This window comes from Heterodontus francisci, chromosome 28 (assembly GCF_036365525.1).
Source record: "Heterodontus francisci isolate sHetFra1 chromosome 28, sHetFra1.hap1, whole genome shotgun sequence".
In the NCBI taxonomy this organism is placed as follows: domain Eukaryota; kingdom Metazoa; phylum Chordata; class Chondrichthyes; order Heterodontiformes; family Heterodontidae; genus Heterodontus; species Heterodontus francisci.
In genome coordinates, this window is record NC_090398.1 from 21793753 (window position 1) to 21799752 (window position 6000).

Genomic DNA, 6000 nt, shown 5'->3' on the forward strand with positions numbered 1-6000 from the left:
GAGAGGATTCTTCGGGACAGGATTTACACCCATTTGGAAACAAATTGACTTATTAGCGAGCGGCAGGATGGTTTTGTGAAGGGGAGGTCGTGTCTCACTAATTTGATTGAGTTTTTTGAGGAAGTGACGAAGATGATTGATGAAGGAAGGACAGTGGATGTGATCTATATGGACTTCAGTAAAGCCTTTGACAAGGTGGACATGGCAGACTGGTACAAAAAGTGAAGTCACACGGGATCGGAGGTGAGCTGGCAAGATGGATACAGAACTGGCTCTGTCATAGAAGACAGAGGGTAGCAGTGGAAGGGTGCTTTTCTGAATGGAGGGATGTGACTAGTGGCGTTCCACAGGGATCAGTGCTGGGACCTTTGCTCTTTGTAGTATATATAAATGATCTGGAGGAAAATGTAGCTGGTCTGATTAGTAAGTTTGCGGACGACACAAAGGTTGGTGGAGTTGCAGATAATGATGAGGATTGTCAGAGGATACAGCAGGATATAGATCGGTTGGCGACTTGGGCAGAGAAATGGCAGATGGAGTTTAATCCGGACAAATGTGAGGTAATGCATTTTGGAAGGTCTAATGCAGGTGGGAGGTATACAGTAAATGGCAGAACCCTTCGGAGTATTGACAGGCAGAGAGATCTGGGCGTACAGGTCCGCAGGTCACTGAAAGTGGCAACGCAGGTGGATAAGGTAGTCAAGAAGGCATACGGCATGCTTGCCTTCATCGGTCGGGGCATAGAGTATAAAACTTGGCAAGTCATGCTGCAGCTGTACAGAACTTTAGTTAGGCCACACTTAGAATATTGCGTGCAATTCTGGTCGCCACACTACCAGAAGGACGTGGAGGATTTGGAGAGGGTACAGAAGATGATGTTGCCTGGTCTGGAGGGGATTAGCTATGAGGAGAGGTTGGATAAACTCAGATTGTTTTCACTGGAAGGACGGAGGTGTAGGGGCGGCATGATAGAGGTTTACAAAGTTATGAGTGGCATGGACAGAGTGGATAGTCAGAAGATTTTTCCCAGGGTGGAAGAGTCAGTTACTAGGGAACATAGGTTTAAGGTGAGAGGGGCAAAGTTTAGAGGGGATGTGCAAGGCAAGTTCCTTTCACAGAGGGTGGTGAGTGCCTGGAACTTGCTGCCGGGGGAGGTGGTGGAAGCAGGTACAATCGCGACGTTTAAGAGGCATCTTGACAAATACATGAATAGGATGGGAATAGAGGGATACAGTCCCCAGAAGTGCAGAAGGTTTTCGTTTAGGCAGGCATCAAGATCGGCACAGGCTTGGATGGCCGAATGGCCTGTTCCTGTGCTGTACTGTTCTTTGTTCTTCGTTCTTTGTGCATGTGACTCCAGACCTACAGCAATGTGGTTGACTCTTACATGCCCTCGAAATGGCCTAGCAAGCCACTCAGTTCAAGGGCAATTCGGGATGAGCAATAAATGCTGACCTGGCCTGCGACGCCCACATCCCCTAAAAGAATAAAAAAACAATAGAACTGTCCAGTTCCCTTTTGAATGCTTCAGTTGAACCTGCCTCCACCACGTTCTCAGGCAGTGCATTCCAGACCTTGACCACTCGTTGCATGAAAACATTTTTCCTCATTTCACTTTTCCTTCTCTTACCAAATATTTGAAATCGGTGTCCTCTCATTCTTGATCCTTTCACGAGTGGGAACAGTTTCTCTCTATCTACTTTGTCCATACCCCTCATGATTTTGAATACCTCTATCAAATCACCTCTCAGCCTTCTCCCGCCCAAGGAAAACAGTCCTAACTTCTCCAATCTATCTTCATAACTGAAATTCCTCATTCCTGGAACATTCTTGTGAATCTCTTCTGTACTCTCTTCAATGCCCGCACGTCTTTCCTCAAGTGCAGCACCCAGAATTGAATGCAGTACTCCAGCTGAGCCCGAAGTATTGTCTTATACAAGTAAAATATAACTTCCTTGCTCTTGTGCTGTATGCCCCTATTAATAAAGCCCAGGATACTGTATGCTTTATTAACCGCTCTCGCAATCTGTCCTGCCAGCTTCAATGACTTATGCACATATGCACCTCAGTCCCTCTGCTCCAACACCCACTTTAGAATTATTCCTTTAATTTTGGATTGTCTCTCCATGTTCTTCCTACCAAAATGAATCACCTCACATTTCTCTGCATCTGCCACCTATCTGCCCATTCCACCAACTTGTCTATTTCCTTTTGAAGTTCTACACTATCATTCTCACATTTCACAATGCTTCCAAATTTCGTATCATCTGCAATCTTTGAAATTGTGCCCTGTACACCAAGGTCTAGGTCATTAATATATATCAGGAAAAGCAAGGGTCCCCTTTCCTCTCCTTCTCAGATGGATTTCCCTCGCTGCGGTAAGGTTGCTGGGCTCCTTTGCAGCACGAGGCGTGTTCACCGTTCCTTCCTCCAGCCTTTCCTGTGATCTTGTCGCCTGTGCGTAACTGGGGCAGGTTTTGTAGAGGTGGCCTGCCCCACCACACAGGTTGCAGCACCTACTCTGCTTACAGTCCTTTGTGTGATGACCTTCCTGCTTGCAGTTCTTGCAGACGACAGTGCTGCAGTTGGCCGCCACATGACCAGATTTGCCACAGGTCTGACGAACAATGCGTAGACCAAGGAGCCTCGACTTCTCTCTCTCGATAGCGAAGCTGGAGGGAGGATGGATGATATCTCCGTTGGCATCGACCTTCAGGGTCACCTTGACCTGTCACTTGCTGGTCCAAATCCTAAATGGGTCCTTGACCTCAGGACTGCTGCCGGCCGCCTTGATGTATCTGGTGAGGAAAAGTGAGCACATCCATGACAGGAACATGGGGGGTTGTAGAGGTGGATTATCACCACCTGGTTGCATTGCGACGGCACGTGAAGAGTGGCTCCGCCGTGAGGATCGACAGCGGTGCCTGGTTTCCTCTCTCCTTGAAGACCTTCAGGAACGTGATGCATCCCGTCATGTTCTTGAATGTCACATTGAAATATCCACTGCTGAGGAAGTCCTGTAGACAGAAGATGTCCACAGCTTGGAATCCACATCATTCAGTCAGGATTTTCTTAATGAAGAAGGTATGGTCGACAGACACATCCTCTTTATTATCCTTCACACCACCCTAACGGTGTAACGGACTCCTTGGCCTGAAGCTCTAGTGTTTTTGCTCAAAGTTTTCCTGGAACAGGAGCAAAGGCCACTGATCATGGTCTCTCCCCTGCCAGGCTGTCAATCCTTTCCTGATACCTAAGCATTTCTGATATCATCCTTATAAATTGCTTCTGCATCCTCTCCAGTGCCTTTATATCCTTTTTATAATATGGAGACCAGAACTGCATGTAGTATTTTAAGTGTCGTCTAAACAAGGTTCGATACAGGTTCAGCATAACTTGCCTACTTCTCAATTCTATCCCTCTAGAGCTAAAGCCTAGTGTTTACTCTCCTTTTTTAATGGCCTTGCCACCCTGTAGTGCAACTTTTAGTGATTGGTGTGTTTGAACTCCAAGATCCCTTTGTTCCTCTACCTCATCTAGACTCGCACCTGCCATGTAATAAGTGACCTCCCTATTCTTCCTCTCAAAATGTACTACCTCACATTTATCTGTGATTAACTTTGTTTGCCAATGATTTGCCCATTCTGTAAGTTTATTAATGTCCTTCTGTAATTTGTTATTGTCCTCCTCAGTATTGACCATCCCCCACTCTTTGGTTTCATCCACAAATTTAGAAATTGTGTTTTTGATTCCAAAGTCCAAATTGTTAATGTAAATTGTGAAGAGCAGTGGTCACAGCACTGATCCCCGTGGAGCACCACTCCCCATCTTCTGCCTCTCTGTCTAACTACCTTTTACTCCCACTCTCTGCTTTCTGTCTTGAAGCCAGCTAGAAATCCATTCTGCAACTTGTTCCCTGACTCCACATTCTCTGACCTGATTCATTCATTTTTCTGAGGCACCTTATCGAAAGCCTTTTGAAAATCCAGATAAATTACATCTACTGCATTATAACCAAGAACATTTCCCTCCGAATGCTGTGAAAACACAGGCTCTGTCTTGTAGATACCAGATCACATCTCTCAACCTTCTGACTAGTCAAATGTGTTTGGAATGATTTGCATGTTCACAGACACATCGCTCAATAGCAGCTCCAGTTGTCTGTTATATTGATTTTTCTGTTTTTTTCTTCCACCCCGTGACTTTATCTTCACCACTCCAAAACATCTTTCCTTTCATTCCTGCTAAGAACTTTTCACTATTTCATAAATCTTCTGTTCTTTTTTCAAGTTTTATTAATTCCACTCTCTGGTCTCAGATCCAGAGATTTCCCACTCTCCTGTCACATCAGCTGATAACCTTCCCATTTTCCACTCTCTAGTCTCAGATCTAGAGATTTCCCACTCTCCTGTCACATCAGCTGATATCATTCCCATTTTCCCCTCTCTAGTCTCAGATCCGGATATTTCCCATTCCCCTGTCACATCAGCTGATACCCTTCCCATTTTCCACTCTCTAATCTCAGATCCAGATATTTCCCATTCCCCTGTCACATCAGCTGATATCCTTCCCATTTTCTACTCTCTCGTCTCAGATTCGGATATTTCCCACTCTCCTGTCACATCAGCTGATATCCTTCCCATTTTCTACTCTCTAGTCTCAGATACGGATATTTCCCACTCTCCTGTCACATCAGCCGATACCCTTCCCATTTTCTACTCTCTAGTCTCAGATTCGGATATTTCCCATTCTCCTGTCACATCAGCCGATACCCTTCCCATTTTCTACTCTCTAGTCTCAGATTCGGATATTTCCCACTCTCCTGTCACATCAGCTGATATCCTTCCCATTGCTCCATTCAGCTTTACTGTAATGTAATTGAAGTTGATCAGTTCAGATTGTCACCATTCCTTCCCTTCTCCGTGAACCCACTCTGGTGCCCCAAGAATGTGAACTCTTCCGTCCTGATCCAGCCCTACAACTGCACCTTTACCTGTCTTATATTTACCTCCTTAAACAGCCAGTGCAAAACAATCCAGAATCACCACCCTGAAGCCCTGTTTACCAGCCTAGAATCGAAATTTTAATATTCCTTCTATAACCCTATTTCTATCTGTGTTACTGGTTCTAACCCTGGATATTCTCTGCTCTCCTTTCCTTCCCAGAGATGGTCCCGCTGCTCCAAGATGTTCTTCCTTCTGGCACCAGGGTCATAACTTACCATTTAGGACCTGCTCAGGGCGGTAGAAGAGTCTGTCTATTCCCCTGACTATAGAGATTCCCACCACGATCACTCTACCATTCCTGTGCCCCAAATGTCTCTCACCCCCACCCCACTCGGGGTGGCCTCCTGCTTCCTGGTGTCACAGTGTTTTTCAGGGAGACCTTCCACTGAGTCACTGTCTCTATCCACCTTACAGACCCCAATACCACATATCTATTGGACACTTCCAGTATTCAGGGAATCTCTCCACCTGTGATTGCAGTGCCCTCTAGATGGTCACTCACTTCCCTTTTTCTACTCAGCCCCTGCCCTGATCCATCTTTCTGTGTGAGCTGCAGGTTCTTCTATGAGATCTGGACCCTTGTCAGGACAGACATTATATTTAAAGTATTTTGTGAACCTACCCGTGTCCATTCTCATTCTTGTTGAAGATGTTGGATCTTCTCGGGGCGGCACAGTGGCGCAGTGGTTAGCACTGCAGCATCACAGCTCCAGCGACCCGGGTTCAATTCTGGGTACTGCCTGTGTGGAGTTTGCAAGTTCTCCCTGTGTCTGTGTGGGTTTCCTCAGGGTGCTCCAGTTTCCTCCCACATGCCAAAAGCCTTGCAGGTTGATCGGTTAATTGGCCATTATAAATTGCCCTTAGTTTAGGTAGGTGGTAGGGAAAATATAGGGACAGGTGGGGATGTGCTAGGAATATGGGATTAGTATAAATGGGTAGTTGATGGTCGGCACAGACTCGGTGGGCTGAAGGGCCTGTTTCAGTGCTGTATCTC